At 53.3% G+C, this 22,813-nt stretch overlaps 1 protein-coding gene across 2 annotated transcripts in view; it reads left to right on the top strand.

The window, feature by feature from the left end:
• The first annotated feature begins 19,473 nt into the window (after window positions 1-19,473).
• The window catches only part of SRC (SRC proto-oncogene, non-receptor tyrosine kinase), a 55,699-nt gene continuing 52,359 nt past the window's right edge, over window positions 19,474-22,813 (top strand). For both annotated transcript variants that reach the window (XM_060120046.1, XM_060120045.1), the window contains exon 1: window positions 19,474-19,813. The gene's annotated coding sequence lies outside the window, so the exon portion shown is untranslated. The remainder of the gene's footprint in view (window positions 19,814-22,813) is intronic.

Below are 22,813 nucleotides of genomic sequence, written 5' to 3'. Positions count from 1 at the left end.
TGGTCTTCCCCTTTTTAAAAAATTTATTTTATTTATTTATTTTTGGCTGCATTGGGTCTTCGTGGCTGCACGTGAGCTTTTCTCTAGTTGCAGTGAGTGAAGGCTACTCTTTGTTGTGGTGCGCGGGCTTCTCACTGCGGTGACTTCTCTTGTTGCGGAGCACGGGCTCTAGGCGCGCGGGCTTCAGTAGTTGTGGCACGTGGGCTCTAGCGCGCAGGCTCAGTAGCTGTGGCACACGGGCTTAGTTGCTCCGCGGCATGTGGGATCTTCCCAGACCAGGGATTGAACTCATGTCTTCTGCATTGGCAGGCAGATTCTTAACCACTGCGCCACCAGGGACGTCCCAGGTCTTCCCCTTCTTAAAGGGCATCTTAATCCTTTCAGTCGTTCAGGCCAAAAGCCTTGGAGTCATCCTTGACTCCCCTCTTTCTGTGACACTCCACTTTTGATCCTTAAGTGGTTCCTTGCAACTTGACCTGCAAAATCCAGAATGAGACACATCTTACCACTTCTCTCTACTATCACAGTCCAGCCACCATCATCTCATGGATATTGCAGCAGGCTGCTCATGGTTAGTCTGTTCTAGACACAGCAGCCAGGGGCATCCTTAAAACCCATAAGATCACATCCCTCACCTGATCCCATCTCACTCAGGTAAAGGTCAGTCTTCACTGGGACCCATAAGGGCCTGTAAGAGCCATTTTACCTTCTTCACCTGTCTGATCTCGTGAGAGACCACTCCCCGCCTTGCCCACTCTACTGCATCCTCATTGATCTCCATCTTCCTCAGGCAAGTCTGGCAAGCCCTGCCTCAGGGCCTTTGAACTTGCTGTCCTTTGGATACTGTGCCTCATGTGGTGGACAGAATAATGGCTTCCTCAAAGATGTCCGCATCCTAATCCCCAGGACCTGTGCCTGTGTCACCTTACATGGCAAAAGGGACTTTGCAGGTGTGATTAAGGATTTTGAGATGGGGAGATTATTTTGGATTGTCCAGATGGGCCCAGCATAATCACAAGGGTCTTTATAAGGAAAAGGGGGAGGGAGGAAAGTCAAAGAGAAGGAGATGTGATAAGGGCCGCGGAGGTTGGAATGATGTGGGTCCATGAGCCGAGGAATGTGGGCAGCCTCTAGAAGCGCAGAGGCAAGGCATGAGCTCTCCCCTGGAGCCTCCAGAAGAAAGCAGCTCCGCCAGGACCTTGATTTCAGCCCAGTGAGACCCATTTTGGACTCCTGACCTCGAGAAACGTGAAATACTACATTTGTGTTGTTTTAAGCCTCCAAGTTTGTGGTAATTCGCTACAGCAGCAAGAGGAAATGAAAACACCTCATTACCCTTAGAACATCACTCAGGGAAACCTCTGGCCACCTAATTTGACATTCTAACCTTTTGGGACTTCCCTGGTGATCTGGTGGTCCGCTCCCAGTGCAGGGGGCCCGGGTTCGATCCCTGGTCAGGGGACTAGATCCCACATGCGGCAACTAAGAGTTCGCATGCAACAACTAAAAACATCCCACATGCCGCAACTAAGACCCGGAACGGCCAAATAAATAAATCTTTAAAAAAATAAAATTCTAAACTTTCCCCCAAACTTCTTATCCCTCACCCTTTATGTTTTCTCCTTAGTATTTACCACCATTTAACATATGTATTTTACTATTTATTATCTTATACCCCGATTGGAATGTTAGCTCCAAGAAGAAAGGAATTTTATTGCTGTTCTTGCTTATAGATGAGTCCCCGAGGCTAGAAAATTGCCTGGCACATAGCAGGTGCTCAGTAACTATTTGCAGCACAGGTGATAGTAGGAGAAGCTGGCCAGCCCTGACAATACAGCTTAGTAGAGAATAAACATTACGTGTGCCCAGACACTTTACATGTCTGATGTCGGTACATCCTCACAACAACTCCACGAGGTTGTAGCATTAGCACCCACATTTTAAGGTGAGGACATGGAGGTGCCTGGAATTGAACTCAGGCAGGCTGACTCCACGGCCCCCTCTGGGTCATGCTGCTCTTTCCTCCCTGGAATTCTCAAGCAGGGAGGGGGTTCTCTGGGAAAGAAGAGCTTGGGCCCAGGTGCTGGGGGCTTTACTAACCAGAGGACTAAATCATTAATGGTAAAATTATGCTCATTAATGAGGAAGAGACTGCAGGGTGAACTGTTTGCTTTTTGAATCTTATTGAGGTGAAATTCACATAAATAAAATTAACCATGTTAAAGTATACAATTCACTGGCATTTAAAACATTTATTAGTGTTGTGCAACCACCATCTCCATCTAGTTCCAAACCATTTTTGTCACCCCAAGATAAAACCCCATGCCCACTGAGCGGTTTCTCCTCATTCCCCTCTCCCCACAGCCCCAGGCAACCACCAATTCACTACCTGTCTCTAGGGAGATTTACCTGTTCTGGATATTTGGTATAACTGGAATCACACGGTACATGACCTTTTACGTCTGACTTCTTTCACTTAGCATGATGCTTCTGAGGTTCAGTTTGTAGCATGTATCAGCACTTCATTCCTTTTTATAGCTGAATAAAAGGCAACTTGAAGGAAATATTGGATCCAGACAGTCTCATTTTGAATCTGGATCTCAAGGAGATGTAGCTGTGTGGTGTTAGGCAAAAAAATTCACATCTTTGATGTTCAGAGTCCACCAAATAGAGATCATACAACAACCTTGCAGGGCTATTGTAAAAATATATATACTGTGTATATATAAGGTACCTGGAGCATAACAGGCAGTTTATGTAAATGACAGCAGTGAAAATGATTATTCAATCAGGGACAAGTTTATCATTAAAACATTCTGACCTCAAGTCAGCCATGATCTTGCCCCCCAACTCGTTCGTTGGAAGACAAAACGAGTCCTTAGCTCCCCAGTCCTGGGAAACCCAAGTCAATGGGAGGGTTCCAGGGCTGAGCTCATGTTTGATTTTGTAGAGCTCTTTACATTTCTAGTAGATTTTGTCATCAGTTTTTCCCTTCCTTATATGTTCAACAGTCCTTCAAATCATGGAGGTTGAAAGCTCCATGGCAACGAAGGGGAGAGGAACTACCTTTAAAAACGAAGTAAGCACATGACAGGAGTTCATTAGTCATGGGGCAATGCAAATTAATACCACAGTGTGATACCAGAATGACTAAAATTGAAAAGACTGACCACACCAAATGTTGGGCAGGGTATGGAGTGACTGGAATGCTCATACATCGCTGGTGGAAGTGTAAAATGGTACCACCACTTTAGAAGACCATTTGGGAGTTTCTTTAAAAAGTACAATATATATCTACCCTATGACCCAGCATTCCACTCCTAGGTATTTCCCCAAGAGAAAAAATATTTCTCCTTGAAAGTCTTGACTAAATTCTAGCTAGAAGGTTCATAGCAGCTTTCCTCACAATAGGCAAAAATTGGACATAGCCCAGATGCTCATCAACAGCAGAGTGGATGAGCTGTAGTGCGTTTATACGGTGAAATACTGCACACCATAAAGGACGCATCCTACTCATACACACGATAATATGAATGAATCTCAAAACTGTTATGTTGAGGGAACGAAGCCAGACATACCCACAAACACACAAATACAATATATACTGTCTGGTTCTATTCATATGGAATTCTAAAACAGGCAAAACTAACCTGTGGTGATAGAGATCAGATCAGTGGTTGTTTCTGGGAGAGGGATTGCCTAGGAAGGGGCATGAGAAAACTTTCTGGGCTGATTGAAATGTCCTGTATCTTGATATGCAATCATCAAAATTGAATGCTTAAGATCTGAGCATTTCACTCTGTGTAAATCACACCTTAATAAAAAATTTTCCTGTGGGCCTAGCACTAAGCTATGTGCTTTGTACACATGTTATTTAACTTGTCAGCAATTCCCATAGGTAGATGTTATTGTCTCTGCTTTACAGATGAGAAAATTGAGGCTCAGGAGGTTTAAGTAACTTGCCTCAGAACACACAGCTAGAAAAATGAGGTTAGAACCCAGGTAGTATGACCCCAAAGCCCATGCCTCTGGGGTCTCCTCTACCCATTCTCTGCCCCATGATTTTACAGATGGGGAAACTGAGTCCCAGAGAGGCGACTTAGCTCTTTGGCATCAGAATCAAACGAGAACCCAAATTTCTGGAACTTTCTTAGTGCGTCACACATCCTCGCTTGGGCAAAGTGGTCAAGTTCACTCCCACTTCTGCCCAGCGGGGGCTTGGGAGCGAAAAGTACAATTTTTAAAGAGTTGAGTATAACATTCATATTGTAAGAGACCCACACTCGGGGCGTAGAGATCCTGTGACTTCAAAATGAGAGATCGAGTTCTCCGTCTGTCTTTGCACTGCTGGAGTAGTTCCCGTGGTTTTCTGTGAGGGGTGGAAGCTCACCATTCAGTCTCCCTGCAGTTAAACCCTGCTCCCCGCTAGGTCCCCTTACCAGACTCACCTGTTACCTCCCTCCATGTCTTCTTGGGTTGCAAGATGTCCAAACTCTCCAACACATGCAGCAAGCTCCCCTCTGCTTAATTTAAGAGCAGCAAGCATGAGTTTCTCATCTTCCCCTTGACAGTCAGAGTTCTGGAATGGATTAGCACCAAGAACAACAAAAACAGCCAATCTGATTTGGTTTTAACCCACAACCAATCAGTCAACCCTAAGAGCGGCTGTTGTCAGGTTCAGTCCATCGCGCTGTTTATGAAGCAATGTTGTCCCTGGTGTTCGTTAAGTTTACCACCTTGCATTTTGGGAGAATTTGGCTCAAACCATGATGGTTTCTTCCCCCCAAAACTTGAATCTCTGGGAGGAAAAATATATATGTCCCAGCTTGGTTTCTGTCCACTAAAGAGAAACTTCATCTTGAAATTTCTTTGTCTCCTCTTTAAAAGTTGCAGAATGTATTTCATGGTCTGCCTTTTCTCTGGACCTGGCAAATGGTGCCGTGAATGAATCACCCTGCTTCTTGGGAATGTTTTGCTCCAAGAGCTCAAGGGGGTACAACAAGATGATAAACAGCCTCTTAAGTGATCCCTCCTCCCCCCACTGTGGCGCCTGTGAGTTCATAGAACTGGACCGTGGCTGAGCATTCAGAGACTGCTGTGTCCAGCCTGGTTTTGCAGATGAGGAAACCTAAGCTTTAACATTTCCGGGAGGGGAGCCGTGGAACAGGGCCAAGGCCATCTGAGTGTGATTCATCCACTCTGATCGCCAGCCCGTGGATTGTGCCTTCATTGCTCTGAGCTTCAGCTTCCTCCTCTGGAAAATGAGGACGGGAAGCCTGATGTCCCTTTTGGTTTCCTATCATTCAGGGGCACTGTGCATCTACACAGCCGCTTGGTAGAGATGCTTAACCTGCAATGTAGTTCTCTGCCCGGGAGCCAGAGAAGGATCAAGGCCTGTCCAACAATCAGTTCAGTTCAGTTCAGATGAGATCCATTCAACAAACACACCCACACCTTTGCTCTGTCCAGACCCTGAGCTGGGCACTGGGGACACCAAGATGGATCAGATGTGGCCTCTGCCTTCAATCTGTGGGGCCAGATGGACACACAGACAATCCGATAGACTGTGGCAAACCTGGTGATGTTATGCCTGAGGGGCTTTGGGGATGGAGGAGAGTCAAGGAAGGCTTCCAGAGGGAGGTGACAATGCCAGAGGATTAACATCTGGTGGCACTGATGAAGGAGGAGATGACGAACGGAAAGAGGCATTAGGCAAGCCCCTTCCCCACTGTGGGCCTAAGTCTCCCCAGAGCACACTTGCGGGGGATGGCTCACTCAGCTGAGGGTCGTGGTCACCCCACTCTGGACTTCTGAGGTGAGGAAAGTGTTGATGTTAGTTTCTGAGCATGGAGGGCACCTGGTCCAGCAGCCAGGAGAGACTTCTTGTTCTGGCATTTGAGGCCTTGGCCCTCCTGGTCTCCTACAGGCCCACAGCCCCCGGGGAGCATCAGGGCGCCACGCCCTACAGACCTCTCGGCTCCGACCAAGTCCCGGTTTGTGTGGGAACGGCCGGGGTTGAGAGAGGTGAAAGTGAGTCACTCTTGCCTCCCCTGACCCCATGCCCTGTCCTCGGTCCACTGGAGAATTGCTGCAGGCGGGAGAGAGCTCTCCGTGCTAACACAGGGCTGAGGCACACCACTGGCTGGACAGTATCAAAAAGGAAGGTATTCTGAGGTCTCCATCTCTCTGGCAAATGGCTGGAGTTCCTGAACCCAGATGACCGGGGCAGCATCCCAGGACCCTCAGACCCCTGTTAGCTGCTCCCGTCTCTCTCTGCCCTTCCCAGCCAGGCTTAGATGCTGGAAAGTGTGGGGACACTTGCTCTGTCCACCTCCTTCCCTCCCATTCCTTCCTGACCTCTTGTGATCCCGCCATCCCCCACCCGACTCCTTGGCCACCGTGCTGCCCAGGGGCAGCTCTAGCTGCTCTGTGGCTCAATACCCTGGAGACTTTGTTGTCCCTGCCTTCTCTTATGTGACCCCTGGTGACATCAGGCTGACCCAGGAGAACCCCCTTCCAGGAAGCCCAGAACTCCCTTTGGAGGCCTCTCCTGCAGTCTTTTAGATGTGAGCACTCCTTGGGGCTCTGCCTGGCTTTCTTCTCATCCTATATACAACATCCTACTCCAAGCCTCAGTTTCCTCATCAGTGAAATGGGCATAATATGGCACCTATTCTGAGGGGTTGATGAAGGGATTAAAGGTGTCTGATGCAGACTGTGTTCAATAAGTATTGGCTGAAGTATTAATTTTTTCAACATTACCACGGATACCTAAAAGGTTTCTCCAACATAATTCAGCCAAAACTGAACTCGTGACTTTTTGCCCTCAGCGGGCTCCTACCCATCTCAGCAAATGGCAACTCCCTCCACTCAAACCAAAAGCCTGGGAATTAATCTCGATTCCGCCCTCTGTGTGCTCCCACGCTCCCGATCCAAGCAAGGACGGTGGGTGCTTCCTTCAAATGCACTTGAATCATGCTCTCCCCGCCACCTCCCCTGCCCGGGCTAAGCCTCCTTCACCCCCTCCTGGAGGTGTCCCAGCCTCCTTGCTGACCTCCCTGCTTCTACCTGCCCCCCTTTAATCCCCCTCCAGGCAGCTGCCAGAGGGATATTTCAAAAACATACATCAAATCTTGTCACCCCTCTTGCTTAACATCTACAGGCTTCCCAGTGCATTTAAGTAAAGTTCAAGGCTCTCACCACAGCCCAGGAGGCTCCAGGCCCTGCTCCAGGCTCCAGCTTCACCTTCCACTATTCTCTCCCACCGTTGCCCCCACCGCACCACTGTTCCACCCAGAGAAGCCCGTTCTCACCTCAGGGATTTTGCCTGAAAGCTCTTCCCCCCAGATCCTTGTATGGCCACTCTTTTTATCCTTCAAACTTCAGCTAAAATTCATTTCCTCCGAGAAGCCCTCCCTGATCTCCTGTACTCAGTGGTCCCCACTCTTCCCCATCACATCCCGGGCTTCCTCCCATCCTAGCAGGTAGCACAGTCTGCCTTTCTGAATCAACAGGTTTGTTCTCTGGTTTATCCACCACCCCTCACACCAACCTGTGAACTTCACGAAGGTGGGAGCTGTGTGTATTTTATCAGCCAGTGTGTACCCACAAGATGGTAAATATTTCGTCAACTCCCAAGACCTTAACCAGACCTCCACCCCTGGGCTCTGTGACCTTGGGGAAGTTTCTCACCCTCTCTGGGCCTTCAGTTTCCTATGCCTGGCAGGTAGAGGGGTCTGGCTGGTGATGGACTCCTCCCTCTCACCCTGGCCCAAGGTGCAGGCGGGAGGGAGGCTGGCCCTATCACCTGCTGCACACAGTGCTCCACAGTGTTTGCTGAGTTGAACTGAGTCAAATGGCACCAAGGTTCTAGAAACACAGATTCCAGAACCTCCAGGAATGAGAAGACAGCAGGGGAGCTAGCTCAAGGGGCCAGGGAGCTCGTTTACCTATTGGATGATTAAATATGTTTAATTATTGGGAGGTAGCTGTGGTGAAAGTCGAGGATAGACCACAAATCGCAAGAGGCAGCAAGAGGCCTGGTTCAAATTGGGGTTGGGGGGAGGTGACTTCCCCAGATCCAACCATCTGCATGGGAGAGGTCTCAGCCAGGGACCATGGTCCCAGGGGGCGCTGAGGCCTGGGCCAGCACAGGGGCTGGCTTCCTTCCTGGCTCCTGCTAGGATCCCAACCCCCCTGAGTCCCTCCCTGAGCCAGCAGGGGTGTGGGGAGAAGGTGAAGCCAGACCCAGGCTGCGTCCTGGGGCAGGGTGGCTGACTCAGTTCTTGTTCTGGAAGACTGATTGAATGTGCTAGCCTCAGGCAGGGGCTGGGACTGGCCTTGCACTGTTCCAGTGGACCTGGGGAATCCAGGCCTGAGATTCCTGTCCCAACAAGCATGGGGCCTATTCAGTGTCAAGCCCTGGTGGGGGCAGTGCTGTGGCACAAGGATGACCCAGGTCCAAACTATACGCCCTTGGAGTTCTTGGCCTGCAGTGGGGGAAATGGATGGGTAAAATTGACATTCCTTGTGAGAAGGCGTCCATGAAGCTTTGACCCAGACTGGGGCTGGGGGGGTGGGGGGGTCAGGGGAGGGGCCAAAGAATGTACAGGATTAACCAGGGAGGAGAGGTGGGGAGAGGTACATCCCAAGTGGAGCAAAGAGCAAAGGTGAGACAGTGCTGCTGGTGGGGAGTGACCAGGAATTCAGCCCTGGGGGAAGATGCAGACAGCAGCGGAGAGGCTGTCCATCCCGCCCTCTGTGGCCTTCTTTATGGGCTTTGGCCTGAGGCCACAGGGGAGCCCCTGAAGGACCAGAGCTGTGTCCTGGAAAGAGGAACATAAAGGCTGTTAGCGCTTGAGTCAGGGATGGGGAGACCAGAGGCCGGGAGATCAGGAGGAGGCCAGGCTGGTGTCTGGATGCACCAGGCCCCACCTGAGCATGGCGGAGGGACCCACGGACGGGGCGGTTAAGGAGGGCGTGGTAGAGGTAGTCGGTCTTGGGTGTGTGGGTGTCTGGGGAGGCTGAGGGTGCTGCGTTTCTGAGAAGGTGGAAGAGCTATTCCTAAGCTGGGGACCCAGGATGGGGGCCGGCCTCAGGGAACAGAGGGCGTGCTCTGCTTAGGGTAAGTAGAGTATCCAGGATGCCAGAATGGGGGTTGGGAGAGTGTCCTGGGGAAAGGTCTGGAGGATGACGGACAGATGGACCCCAAGCTCTAGAGAGAGGCCAGGCTGTGGGAGGGGGACTGGGGTGAGGCTGGGTGGGTGGTCCCTTCTCAGATCGTCTCCCTTTGGCTCTCTGGGGGCAGGGAGCAGGCTTGGTTATGGAATGTGAGGGAGTCAACAGCCCTGCGGGAATCCCGAAGCCAAAGAGGGTCAGGAGTTGGGACCAAAGGCCCCGTAGGATGGGCATTTGTGGGAGGCATGTTGAAACTCATTTGAGGTCCCGGAGGAATGGAGCTCCCGTCGCCTCTGGCAGTGACCTGGATAAGCCTCCTTTACTGGCCTCTCTCCTCCCCTGTCTCTTCCTGTCCCCTCACTGCAGCTTCTGGGGTCACTTCCCTAATGAGTACTGGTCTCAGGCTCTGCTTTGGGAGAAGCCGACTAAGATAAAGTCGAGCGGGAGCCACCAGACTGTGGGCTCCTCCTGGGCTACTACTGGCTGTGTCTTCGGCCCCAAAGCCAGGCCCCAGGCAGAGGAGTCCCCCTCCTCATTACCTGCCTCTGCCGCATCCTGGAAGAGTGTGCGGACGTAAACAGGGTGAGCCAAGGTTGAGGGAAAGGGGAAGAGCAGAGCCCCAGGATGTCATGGAAGAGAAGTGGGCACTTCCCCTTGGAGTCTCTCTCTTTCTCATCAGGCAGGGCCAGGATCCCAGGCAGAGGCACCTGGGGCAGGGGGTGGGGTGAGGGTTGGTGGCCAAGTGCATGGCCAGCTCACCCTCGTGGACTTTGGCCCCCCGGGAGCCCTGAGCTGTGGAGTCCATGACCAGGCCTTGCATTGGGCCTCCGGAGCAGTTAGGGAGCAGATCAGAGTCACAAGTAATCTCTATCCCTTTCTATTGCCCCCGTATCATGACCTCATTTTCAAAAACTTAAAGAATAAAGACAAGCACAAAAGAAAAAACTATTAAGCTCATCTGTGAGTCTCCCCCTCCCCACTTCCCTGGGACAACTGCTAGAAACATGGTAGTGTTTATTGCTTTTGTTTTCCCTACTCCCACATTTTTTTTTTTTTTTGCGGTACGCGGGCCTCTCACTGTTGTAGCCTCTCCCGTTGCGGAGCACAGGCTCCGGACGCGCAGGCTCAGCGACCATGGCTCACGGGCCCAGCCGCTCCGCGGCATGTGGGATCTTCGCGGACCCGGGCACGAGCCTGCGTCCCCTGCATCGGCAGGTGGACTCTCAACCACTGCGCCACCAGGGAAGCCCTACTCCCACATTTTTTAAAAAACAGAAATGGGATTACAGTGTTAATACTATAACATTTACATTTACTAGTATAGCATAAACTCTTTCCAGGGCAAAACATATAGATGTACATTGTTAATTTTAAGACTGTCACAGTTTTCCGCTTTTCTAATGGAACTTTAAGTTGGCTACACCAGAAATAATAATAATAATAACAACAACAACAATATCCATTTACTGAGCGTCTAGCACGTGTGTGTCACGCTGATCACTGAACAGCCAAAGGAGATGTGTACAGTTATCCCCAGTTTACAGATAGACCAGTGAGGGTGAGAGGGGTCAAGTGCCTTGCCAAAGGCCACAGAGCTATCCAGGCAGGATTCAAAGCCCTGTCTCCATAGTTGCTCTTAACCATGATGTTGGCCACCTGGTAAGTCCCCTTTCCCGGGCCCCCACGTTCGTTTCCACCCAGATATTCTGATGAATTGAAGTCCTGTGTATGCTTTCACCTGTTCCACTTAGAGGGAAGCTTTGTACTGGAGTCGGCAGGGTGGGTGGGGGCGATCCTTTCCATCCCTCCTGCCTGTCCCTTAAGGCTCCCTGGACATGACATTGAACCTCTTCCCTCAGCTATGGAAACAACGCTGGCCAGAGAGGGGAAGGGACTTGCCTAAGACCACACTGTGTAGAGGCTGCACCAGACTTCCGATTCCCCACCCAGGGGGTGGACAAAGCATGCAGGATGCACAGGACATAGAGGGTAGAGGCCCCAGCTCCAGAGGACAGGGTCCGTTTCAGTCTTGCTCACTGCTACATCCATCCCCGACCCTGGCACAGGGCCTGGCATGCAGGAGGTATGAATGAGTAGAGAGGATACAAGGACCAAGAGGGGTCTCTGCGGAAGGCTTCCGGGAGGAGTGGCGGATGGGCCGAGGAGGGCAAGGGGGGTTTGCACAAGCTGAGGGGAGATGGTGGACGATACTGCAAAGGCAGATGTATGGAGCGGGGAAGGAGAAAGTGTACGTTGGAGGGCAGGAATGGGACACGAGACCAAGTGTCTACGAGTCTTTGAGAGACCAGAGCAGACCCCAGGAGGCTCCAGGCCCAGCCTCTGGGGCAGTCCCCCAACCAGCACGGAGCCCTGGCCGGGTAATTCCTGAACAGGAACAGAAGGAGGAAGTTGTATAAGCGACACTCAGCTGGTGAGTGGGAGGCAGGGCTGGGTTTCATTTCCAGACAGTCCTGGAGTTGTTCGGCTCCAGTGCTCGCCCCCACCCTTGCGCATCCCCTGTTGCCTCTGTCCTTGACTCAGGCAACGGTGAACCCCAAAGCCCAGGGAGGCTGGGAAGGAGGCATCAAGGCTAAAAAATGGGGAAGTCCCCTGGAGTGGGAATGCCCTTGGAGAGTGGCCCGATGCATCTCTTTCTCTGCCAGACCAGCTGGTGAACTCTGGAGGCCGGGGCTGCAGCTTCCACATCCTCTCAGCCTGGCAAATGCCTTTCCATTCTTCAAGACCTAACCCAAATGTCCTTCATCTAGGAAGCCCCCCAGGAAATCCCCACCAAAGCAGATTGACAAATCGCTCCCTCTCTGAGCTCTCCAGCACTCAGACTGCCCTTAAAAATAAAAAAAAGAATCATTGTTTATTGAGTGCTTATAGCGCCCAAGGCACTGTGCTGGATGCCTCACAGCTCTGACACCTTATTGGATTCTCTCAGCATCACTGAGAGAAGGTTCCATCGCCAGCTCCTTTTCATCCAGCAGCACAGTGAGGCTTAGCAAGATCACATGGGTTGCAGATGGTGGGGCTGCATCTTCTGGACATGGAAGCTCATAGCTCTCTGGCTCTCCTGCTCAGGGTGTTTCAGCACCTGTTTCCCCTTCTGGTTTGAGAGCCCCCAATGGGCAGGGTCTGTGTCCCTGGACACCAGGCTCAGGGGAGCTACTGACCCATGGACAAATCTTTTTTTTTTTTTTTTTTTTTTTTTGCAGTACGCGGGCCTCTCACTGTTGTGGCCTCTCCCGTTGCGGAGCACAGGCTCCGGACGCGCAGGCTCAGCGGCCATGGCTCACGGGCCCAGCCACTCCGCAGCATGTGGGATCTTCCCGGACCGGGGCACGAACCCCTGTCCCCTGCATCAGCAGGCGGACTCTCAACCACTGCGCCACCAGGGAAGCCCCATGGACAAATCTTTGAACCTCTCAACCTGCCTTCATCATGATGAGGACCTAGACTGGTGTCTTGTATACAGCAGGCATTTGATAAACACTTGTGACATTGAGAACCCTTGATCCTAGTTCAAGCTGTCATAAACTTGCATATGACCTTGGGTGAATCTCTTCATTCCCCAGTCCTCAGTTTCCCAAGCTTTAAAAGGAAATGTTTAGGGACTTTCCTGGTGGCCCAGTGGTTAAGAATCAGCTTTCCAATGCAGGGGATGCGGGCTCAATCCCTGGCCGGGGAACTAAGATCCCACATGCTGTGGGGCAACTAAGCCCACGCTCCACAACTACTGAGCCCTCGCACCTCAAATAGAGAGCCCACGTGCTGCAAACTATACAGCCCATGCGCTCTGGAGCACTCGTGCCACAACTAGAGAAGAAAAAACCCGCATGCCACAAGTAGAGAGAATCCTGAGCATCACAACTAGACAGAAGCCCGCACACCACAACGAAAGATCCCGCGTGCTGCAACTAAGATCCGACGCAGCCAAAAAAAAAAATTAATTAATTAATTAATTTTAAAAAAAGGAAATGTTTAGCAGCAGCTCTCTTGGCTTCCTGTCTGTCCTAAAATTCTGTCCTTTGCTCTAGAACATGATACGGCATATACCCCCCAACCAATTTCCCCTATAACTAACATCTTACATCAATATGGTTCATTTGTTCCAACTAATGAACCAATATCGATGTATTATTATTAACTAATGTCCATACTTTATTCAGAGTTCCTTAGTTTTCCCCTAATGTCCTTCTTTTGTTCCAGGATCCCACCCAGGATGCCACATTACATTTAATCATCGTGTATCCTTAGGCTCCTCTTGGTTATGACAATTTCTCAGACTTTCCTTGTTTTCGATGACCTTGACAGTTTTGAGGAGAACTGGTCAGCTATTCTGTAGAGTATCTTTCTACTGGAATGTGTCTGATGTTTTTCTCGTGATTACACTGGGATTATGGGCTCTGGGGAGGAAGACAACAGAGGTGAAGTGCTATGCTCACCACATCATATCAAGGGTACATATTATCACAGTGACTTATCCCTGTTGGTGTCGACCTTGACCACCTGGCGGAGGCAGTGTTTGTCAGGTCTCTCCAAGGTAAAGTTACCCCTCCACCCACCCAGGCTGGCCTCTTGGGAAGGAAGAAAGACGCTGTGAGCAGCCCACACCTAAGCAGCCGGGAGTTATGCACCCCTCCTTGAGAGCAGAGTATAGTATTCGCATTTTCTCCTTCTTTAGTATCTACTTTTCAAGTACTCCCACAAAACACTGCTACATTCCATCTCCCCAACAGGCCTGGGAAATGTGGGAGATGGAGACGTTCCATGAGGTGGAAGCAGAGGCTCAGGGTGGGAGGGATCAGAGGTTGGGTCAGGCTCCGTGGGTCTTGCCTCTCCCTGTTGGATGTGAAAGACATCCAAGGTCTGGGCAGGACAGGACCGCAGAGCCTGAGCTCCAGACTCAGGAAGGCTTGAAATTGAGGTCCTGCCCTCCCCTGCCGTGGCACATAGTCTTGCTGAGCCTCGGTTTCCTCCATCTGTACAATGGGGATAACAATAGCTCCTACATTGTAGTGCTGTGAAGAACAAACACCTTGCTACACACGGACCCCAGAACAGGGCCCTGCCCAGGAAGCTCTGCACAAGGTGACTGTGGGCTGTTGTGACGATGATTATTTTTACAAGCATTCTTTGAAGACCTCCTGTTGCAGACTTGTCTCCTCTCTGCTCAGCAGGTTTCTAAGCCCCTCTGATCTGTAGGGTCACAGCTCTGGCTGCAGATTTCCGCCCTGCCCTCTGCCCTCCTGCCAGGCCTGGCAGATCAAGGGCCCTGGCTCCTTTTATCCTTTCTCACAAACATTCTGAGATATGGCGGAAGGAGGCCTGGGCTGGAGGGGGGCTGGCTCTGCTTGCCGGTGACTCTCTGTGTGACCTTGGGAGAGTGTCTGTCCCTCTCTGGGCCTCTACTGTGGCCTGAGGGGAGTGATGTGATGAATGGCTGAGTTTCTTGGGGGGGCAGCCAGGTGTCTCCCCCATTTTCACGTGGACAGGGCTTTTCCTCCTGTGACACCCCCCTGCTTTGTCTCCAGACTCCCAGCTGAGAAAAATGTTTGAACAGCACGTTTCCCATCTGTGAGTTGGCCGTACAGCCCCAGAAGGTGAGTGTGTGTGGCGACACTCAGAGGTCAACACTGTCATTGGCTTGTCATCACTTGGGCTCCACCTGCTCAGTTGCCCACTGTCTCCATCCTTTCCCTGGAGGTGGAAGGATGCTGGAGGACCCTGCTGGTGGCTGACCACCCCTGCCGGAGGCTGGCCTCTGAGGAAGCACCTGCTCATTTGCTCCCAGCTGCTTTCGACTCTCATGGGGCTGGGGAGGCTTCCCTGGCGTCCTGTGTCTTAGGCCTTCGGGCCAGTTTGGCCTCGCTCCTTGGGTCACAGGTAGGTGCCCGTGCACACACACCGATGTAAGCCGGGGGCTCCACCTCTGCTGGTCCTCAGCTGTGGTTGCCATCAGCCCAGAGGCCTCCAGACTGCTTCTCCCTGCCCCTCAATCTGCCCCCCACTCAGTGACAGCACGTCTCCCCAGGCTCTTCTCTGTTCACAACTCTCCATGGCTCCCCACTGCCTCCAGGACAGAAGCCAAGCCTGGCATTCAAGGATCTTCAGAGCTCCCCTCGGCCTCCCTTCCCTCCTCCCTTCCCTCACCCCAGCCCATCCATCACGTGGTTCCAAACACAGCATGTTTTTGGCCTCTGTGTCTTTGCTCATGCTGTTCCCCCGCCCAGAACACCTTCTCTTTCGTCCCATTTTCACCTGCAACTGCTTCCTCCGGCTTCTATACTTGCCATAGATGACCTCCTTCTTTCACCAGCCCTCCTACGCCAACACACGTGCTGAGTTTAGAACCCCTTCCTCCGGGCCCCACCAGCCCCCGATGCTTGTGCCTAGGACACTGTCACTCTTCCCTGCCCCTCCAGGCTGTGAGCAACTCCAAGGCAGACACCAGATCTGGTTTGTTCACTGCTGTATCCCTAGCATAGAGCACAGACCCTAGCACGTGGTAGATGCTCTGTAAATATTGACTGAGCAGAGGAAGGAAGAGTAAGCCTTAGCCAGGGGCTGGTGGCTGGAGAGCATTCCAGGCAGGGGGACCAGTGCAGAGGCCCCAGGGCGGAATAAGCTTCTGTGATGGAGTGACAGCAGGGAAGCAGGCTTGACTAGGAGGGAAGGGGACCAGGGCTCACAAGCGAAGCCTGAGCAGTTGGCAAGGGCCAGATCAGGCTGATGCACTGAGGCACTGGGCACCTCTGTGTAAACTGTAAAGTGCAGTGCCATGAGAGGTGCCAAGCCTCAGGCCAGAGCCTGCCCACTTTTCCACCTTACCCTGTAGCCCTGAGCCCAGTTCTTCGAATAGACAACTCACAGCAAACCATCTGGGGAAGGACAGGGCTGGTCTGGAATTTCCCACCGAGTGCCTGTGATGGGTCAGCTTCCCAGTTGCTTTCCAAGGATGAGCTGGGCTCAGGGTGGGTGGGAGCCAGAGCCACCAGGGCCCTGGGTGAGGCGCAGGCGGTGCCCCTGATCCCGTGGCATGAGAAAGCTCTCGCCACAGGTTTGCTGCTAGTTGTGGCGGGCCAGGCCTCACCTCCCACGCTCCATCCTGCCCTCAGTTGTGGCTTTGACCCAGGTCGGGGGAAGGAGGGGAGAGGAGGTTTCCAGAGACAGAGAACTGTATACAGCTGGTGCTCACCATCTCCACAGTGTTGACATCAATAACATCTGTCATCTGCTGGGTGTTTTGGGTTGGGAAATTATCCCTCTTGGCGTTCCAGGCCCGGCTCAAACTGTGTATACCATCGGTGGTCAATAAGTGTTTGCTGTCCATTAATGATGATGAATGATTTACAGGTATTAAGCAATGAGTTTCTGTTTTACTATCTCTTTTTTTATTATTATTATTAGTTTCTGCTTTATAACAAAGTGAATCAGTCATACATATACATCTGTTCCCACATCCCTTCCCTCATGCATCTCCCTCCCTCCCACCCTCCCCATCCCACCCCTCCAGGCGGTCACAAAGCACCGAGCTGATCTCCCTGTGCTATGCGGCTGCTTCCCACTATCTATCTACCTTACGTTTGGTACTGTATATATGTCCATGCCTCTCTCTCGCATTGTCACAGCTTACCCTTCCCCCTCCCCATATCCTCAAGTCCATTCTCAAGTAGGTCTGTGTCTTTATTCCTGACTAACTATCTTTTAAGCAAAATAATGCACCAAGAGTCACTTACTGATCCACCAGGCCAGACTGTCAACTCTTGCATCTACATAATCCCGGAAGGTGGTAGGATTGTTGCTCCCACTTTACTGATGAGTAAACTGAGGCTCAGAGAGGGTGGGGTCACAGAGTCGGTGAATGGAAGAGTTGGAACTCTTGTATGTGGATCCCTAGGCCGAGTGCTCTCTCTGGCCAACCGGGCAGTGCCTGCCCTGTGCCAGGCACGGGCCAGGCCATAGTCCCTGCCCTGTGTATGGGGACACATGCACCCTGAATGGCTTGGGGTGTGTCTCCATCAGAGGTTTGTCAGGAAGCATGTCCTGGAGGAGGTGGCACTTACTTAGGACCCTGATGGACAGGGAGGGCTGGGCAGCTAGAGATGCGGGGCAGGCATTCCTGGTAGGGTTTTACAGCCTGAGTGAAGGCCCAGGGGGGTGGTTGAAAATATGAACTCTTCCAATGCTCAATCATGAAACCACTGTGCTGGCCACATCCTCCTGAACGACCTCCTGAGAACCTCAGCCACGGAGCCGAGCCCGTGGTGGCTCCAGGTGGAAGGCTGCATCTGTGCTCATAGAGCCAAGCTGTGTCCCAGCCGCCCCCACTCCTCCAAGAGAGCGGGTAGGGTATGAAAAAGGCTCAGACATACTGGGCATACATTACTTCATTTCATCCTCACGTGAGCCTTCTGAGAGGAGCATTATCTTTAGCCCATTTTGCAGGTTGACATAGTGAGGCTCAGAGAAATGGCCTGCTCAAGGTCACATATCCACAAAGGGGCAGAGATGGGACTTGAACCCAGATCTGTGGGTCCCAAGTCTGTGCTTTTAAGCCCTCTGTCATCCCAGCTCTAGAAGAAGCTCAGAACTTTCAATTGAACTCCTGGGGATGAATCTAGTGATATGCCAGTAAATATTTAACAACTAGCTTTCTGGAAGGAAAAAAGCCTTGATTCGTAGTGTTTGCTGATTTCCAACGTGTTAGTACTTCCACCACGGCTGATGTCAAGGTACCAACATGACATCATTGAACTTGGAGTTGGGAAGAGATGAACACAGTCTTTCGGAAGAGCCAGCTCCGCACACCACTGGATGAACAGCCCACCCCTAGCCCAGGCCTCCAGTAAAGGCCTTCAGGCCTGTCTGAGGAGTGAATGAAGGCTGAGAAACCTGCTCCTCCAGCTAGGGGCCCGCCCAGTATCCTGGGAAGCTGTGGTTAATCTTTAAGCCAGCCTTGCAAATATGTGCAGCCATTTCACCAGCCCAGGCTGGCTTCCGGTGCTGGCTCTGCTGCTGACTTGCTGTGGGGCTTCAAGCGGCCCTTTCCCCCTCTGGCCTCAGTTTACCAACCATAAGAGCTACGCTTCATTGAGCACAAACTCAGTCACCCTCACCCTTGTCAGTTTTAACTTTCCCAGGAGTCCTCTGTGGCCATGTTCACTCCTGTATCATAGTTGAGGGGACCTGGGCTGGGGAAGTTGATGGACTTGTACAAGGTACAGTGGGTGGGCAACTAGTCTAGATTTGAACTCAGATCAGTCTGGCTTAAGGCCGTGCTCATTCCTGGTCTCTTGGATACTATATTGTACCCTGAGGTCTTTGCCTCCCATATTCTAGGGTTCCCCTCCCAGCTCCTTTCCGGAGAAGCCCAGGCTGGTACCATTTGGCCCGGCTGGGCCTTACTTTCCCATCTGTGATATGAGAGAACTTTCAGAGAAGGAAAGTAGAGGCAGATGGTGGCATTTAAGGCTGGATTCAGGCTCACCTTCCCCTGTGCCATAATTCCAGGGAGACATGTGAAAAGCCAAGGGTGGGGCACCCAGCCCCAGTAGGGCAGCCTGGGTCCGGAGATGGTGGGAGTCGGGGGAGGGGTCAGATAGTGGTGCGGGGAGGTTTTGTGGCTAAACCAGCATTTCCTCAATGTCTCCTCCTTTCTCTGCTGCACTCCCTGCCTCCTGTGTCCAGATGTACTCAGCCTCTTTATCTACTTGGAAGTGTAATTGCCACTAAATACCTGCTTCAGCCCCCTCCTAAGCAGGAGTATCTGGAACCTGCTGACTTCGGACGGGCTGCCTTAGTTACTTTTCTTCTTTCTGATGCACATTAAAATGAATGCATATCTATTTAGATAAACGTTGCTCTTTACCACACCGTCCTTCCTGCTTCAGTCCCCACTTTGCGAAACTCAGGTCAAGGCCAGGGTCTAAGGTCTGGTTCTTGTCAGATGACTCCTTTCTCTGTGCCTCAGTTTCTTCATCTGTAAAATGGGGATAATCGTTGGCCCGCCCAGCCCAGTTGGTTGGTAGGAATAGATCCTAAAATTGACCTGAACCGCCTAGCCTGGCACCTGGCAAGAAGTGAGCGCTCCATCAGTGCTGCTGTTGATTATTACTAATAATTTCGGGAGAGGTAGATTTGGGGTAAATGGGGTGGGTGGGCTGGGGGGGAGTTAGGGAGGGCATTTTGGCTTGAGGGCTGATGGGTGCCCCGAAGGGTAGGGAGCGCTCTCAGGGCGGGGTGGGGGCGGGGCTTCTGTGCCCGGTGCCTCCGCCCCCCATTCCCCGGCCCGCCGGGACCCTTGGCGTGGGGAGGCCGCGCACGGGTCTCTCCCAGGTCACCGGCGGGGAACTGTCCCGGCGAGCTTCCTCCTTCCTCCTCCTCCCGGCGGCTTGCCGGGCCCCTCCTCCCTGCTCGCGCGCTCCCTCCCTCCTCTTCCCCTCCCCAGGCCGCCGCCGCCTCCTCCTCCTCCTCCCTTTCTCTCTCGATCTGTCTCTCCCGGCCCGGAATCCATTCCGGCCTGGGAGCCGGAGCGGCCAGGCCGCCGTGTGCCCGAACCCCTGGCCGTCCGGCGGTCGGTCCTCCGGTGCGTCTGTCTGCCGGTGCGTCCGCCTGCCCGCCGGCCCAGGTGAGCGCCCCCCGGCCCTCCGCCGGCCCCCAGTCCTGGCCCGCGTGAGGGAGCCCCCGCCCGGGGACCACCCTGGCGTCGGATCGCCGGGCCGCGGGGGCTCCTGGCCCCCCCTCCAACCCCCACCCCCCCGGGCCAAGCAGCGATCCGGGAGCGCAGGGCGGGCGCACCGGGACTTGTCTGGCGCGGCCTTTTGTTGTGATGCCGCGGGGGGAGGGGGCTGGGTGGGGGGTGCGTAGGGGTCCGGTCCGCGCGGGGACCCCCTCCGGCTCACCGTCCCTCTACGGGCCCCCTGAGAGCAAGCAGCGAGCCGGGCCTGAGCCCCCGGGCCAGGTCTAGGCCAAATCTGAAATCTGAGCCAGTCGGCGCCGCCTCTGGCCGCGGCTGCCCGGCCTGGCGCCCCCAGCCCTGGATGGGGGGTGGAGAGAGGGCGGGCAGGGTGGGCCTGGGGGCGCCGGGTTGGGGGTGCCGGGCCGGGGCACCAGGATCTGCCTGTCCTCGTGGGGCCTCGGGTAGGGCCTGGTGCTGCCGGCCTGGAAGGGACTGGCCAAACTGTGCTTGGTCCGTGCTGCCCACAGCCCCCAGCCTCGCCTCTCGACAGGCCCAGCTGCCTGTCTGCTCAGAAGTTGGCAAAAGTTTTGGGATTTCGCCACCAGGCTGGGTCCATTTGTCCGCCTGGGCTGGGCTTGGTGGTGGGTTTGAGTCCTGACAGGGGCCACCACTTACTTGCCCTGCTGTGTGTCCTCAAACAACTGCCTGCCCTCTCTGAGCTAGGGGTCCTCATCAGGCCCCGCTGTGGGTCTGGCTGGGCTTACTGGGCTGGTGGAAGGATGGGGTGAACAGAAGGGGTTCACCTGTGGGGTAGCAGTTCAGCCTCTGGGGCCTTCAGGCAGACTTGAGAGTGGACGGAGCCCGTGCGTGGCCCTGGGTGAAGCTTCCCGGGCTTCAGGGACTCTGTCCAATTGGGACAGTGCTCTCTGGGTCACCTGGGGTGAGTCCAGGCCCAGCCATAGTGCAGCTGAGACCAGACGATTCCAAGAATGGACCAGGCTGGTCCTGTTGCTGACCCTCATCTTGGCCTCCTGACTGGGGAGACAAGACCTAGGCTTCTCGTCTCACTGGGTGACCTGGGCCAAGGGACCACCCCTCTGAGTCCACATGTGTGCAGTGGGGATCCTCAGGGGAAGACTGTAGGCACTTCTGCAGGGAGGGGCTTAGCATGTGGTAGGTGTTCAATAAATGAGCACTTCACTGGATGAATTACCTAAAAAAGATGGGTGGGAGGTGAGATGGCTGGTCCTAGGGGGGTGGATTGGTGCCCCAAAAGCCACCTCCTAACCCTCGAGAAAGAAACAGCCCCGGCACAGTCTTGCCACCCAGCAGCTGTGTGACCTGAGACAACTCACTACTCCCTCTGGCCTCAGTTTTGTTAAGTATAAAATGGGCCCATGATAATGATAGCTGCTAACATCTACTGAGCACCTCCTATGAGGCAGGGACTCTTGTGTATCTCCATTTTGCTGGTGAAGAAACTGAGGCTCAGAGAGGGGAAGTGACTTGACCAAGCCACACAGTTTGAAGCTGGAATGAAAGCCTAGACCTCAGAGTCCCTGGTCTGGCTGCCCTTGCATCCTTCCAGTGGTGGGGGAACTAGGGTTGCCCAGTATGGGACCAGGCACGAGGCAGTGTTGGAAAAGACTCTACTGATGAGTGAGTGATTGGGTGGAAGCCACGAGGCCCTTTTGGTGATGTGGTGATGTGGTCTTTCCACCCAGGGGAATGATTTACAGTGTGTCACCTCTTTCAGCTGACTGCCTGCCTAGGCCCTCCTGTGCGGCCCCTGGGCCTTTGATCCTGAAGGTATCCCCGCTGGGAGTGCCCTTTCCTCTAAGAGCCGCTTGTCTGCTCTTGCTCTTTAAGGCTTAGCTTAAGGCTAACCTCTCCCAGGAAGGCCCCCCAGCTCTCTCCTCTCCTCCCCTAGCTTCTTGCCACAGCATGAAATATCCCCAGCTCATAGCTAGTTCCTGCTTTGGCTTCTTCCCTGATTGTGACCTGAGTCACAACCTGGGTTGGCGGGGTGGGGAGGGGGGCTTCTCTAGCTCCCCCAAAGCCCCAGGAGCCAGGGAGGAGATGGCTCAGTGGCCTGTTGACAGACCGCCCATCCCCTGGTCCTCAACTGACCCCGTTTCCCCAAACCTGCTGAGATACAAGCATCCATGGTCCTGTATTGAGCGCCTACAATGTTCTAGGGGCTTTGAACTTGGGCTGAGCAGTGTGGTGATGGGTTAGCAGTGGGAGCTGTAGGAGGCCTCAGGAGGCTTCCAGGAGGTGGTGACAGGAGCGGGCAGCAGTTCCCTCAATGAAGAAGGGGCGGAGCGCTATTTCTTCCCTTCAGCTCAGATGTGCCCCAGGGCCCCTGGGGTTGTGGGGAGCGGTCAGCCTGGGTGCGTCCTTGCTGGGGAATTGTGAACAGGTCCCTGGCTGCCCAGAAATTTAAGTCTAGAGGGTGAGCCAAGTAGCAAACAGGTTGCCAAATAAATTAATATATAATCACAGATGTGATAAGGGCTCAGAGGGAGAGGCGTGGGGTGCAGAGGAATCTCGGAGGAAGCGTGGAGGAGTTGGCCAGGCATGGAGCTAGGGGTAGGGCTTACCGGGCAGTGGGAACTCCACATGCAAATGTCCTGAGGTGGGGAAACGTGTGCTATTATGGAGAAACAATGAGAAAGCCTGTGAGTCTGGAGCGTAGAAAATTAAGGGGAGTGGGTGAGAGGTGAGTGGGGGGGTGTTGTCAGCAGGACTGAGCCATGTGGGGCCATATGGGCCTTGAGGAGGAGCTTGGCCTTCATCTTCCCACAGGGGGCTGATTGGTGTCCCCGGTGTTAACAGCCCCATGTTGGGGACCAGGGGTGCAGAGGTGACCAAGGCACTTGGTGGAAAAAATCTGTGGGCTGGACTCCAGGTATTCTGTGAGGGCCTAGGTCAGATATCAAGAGGAGG

This window comes from Mesoplodon densirostris, chromosome 16 (assembly GCF_025265405.1).
Source record: "Mesoplodon densirostris isolate mMesDen1 chromosome 16, mMesDen1 primary haplotype, whole genome shotgun sequence".
Lineage (NCBI taxonomy): Eukaryota > Metazoa > Chordata > Mammalia > Artiodactyla > Ziphiidae > Mesoplodon > Mesoplodon densirostris.
This window is presented reverse-complemented; position numbering and strand designations above follow the sequence as displayed.